The sequence below is a fragment of the Haematobia irritans genome, chromosome 3 (genome assembly GCF_050003625.1).
Source record: "Haematobia irritans isolate KBUSLIRL chromosome 3, ASM5000362v1, whole genome shotgun sequence".
NCBI lineage: Eukaryota > Metazoa > Arthropoda > Insecta > Diptera > Muscidae > Haematobia > Haematobia irritans.
The window spans coordinates 205990099-205990743 of record NC_134399.1 but is presented as its reverse complement, the minus strand read 5'-3'; positions in this window follow the sequence as shown (position 1 = coordinate 205990743).

The window sequence follows — 645 nt, the reverse complement described above, 5'->3', positions numbered from 1 at the left end:
CCACTCCCAAAAATTCAAAATTTCGATGAAAATCGGAAAAAATTGAAATTTTTATATGAAAAACTTATTTTGTCCATAACTCCTTAAATATGCGTCCTAGAGCCAAAAGAACCTTAATTCGTGACCACCCGCAAAAATTCAAAATTTCGATGAAAATCGTGAAAAAATTGAAATTTTTGTATGAAAAACTTATTTTGTCCATAACTCCTTAAATATGCGTCCTAGAGCCAAAAGGACCTTAATTCGTGACCACCCACAAAAATTCAAAATTTCGATGAAAATCCTTAAAAAATTGAAATTTTTATATGAAAAACTTATTTTGTCCATAACTCCTTAAATATGCGTCCTAGAGCCAAAAGGACCTTAATTCGTGACCACCCCCAAAAATTCAAAATTTCGATGAAAATCCGGAAAAATTTGAAATTTTTATATGAAATACTTATTTTGGCCATAACTCCTTAAATATGCGTCCTAGAGCCAAAAGGACCTTAATTCGTGACCACCCCCAAAAATTCAAAATTTCGATGAAAATCCTTAAAAAATTGAAATTTTTGTATGAAAAACTTATTTTGGCCATAACTCCTTAAATATGCGTCCTAGAGCCAAAAGGACCATAATTCGTGACCACCCCCAAAAATTCAAAAT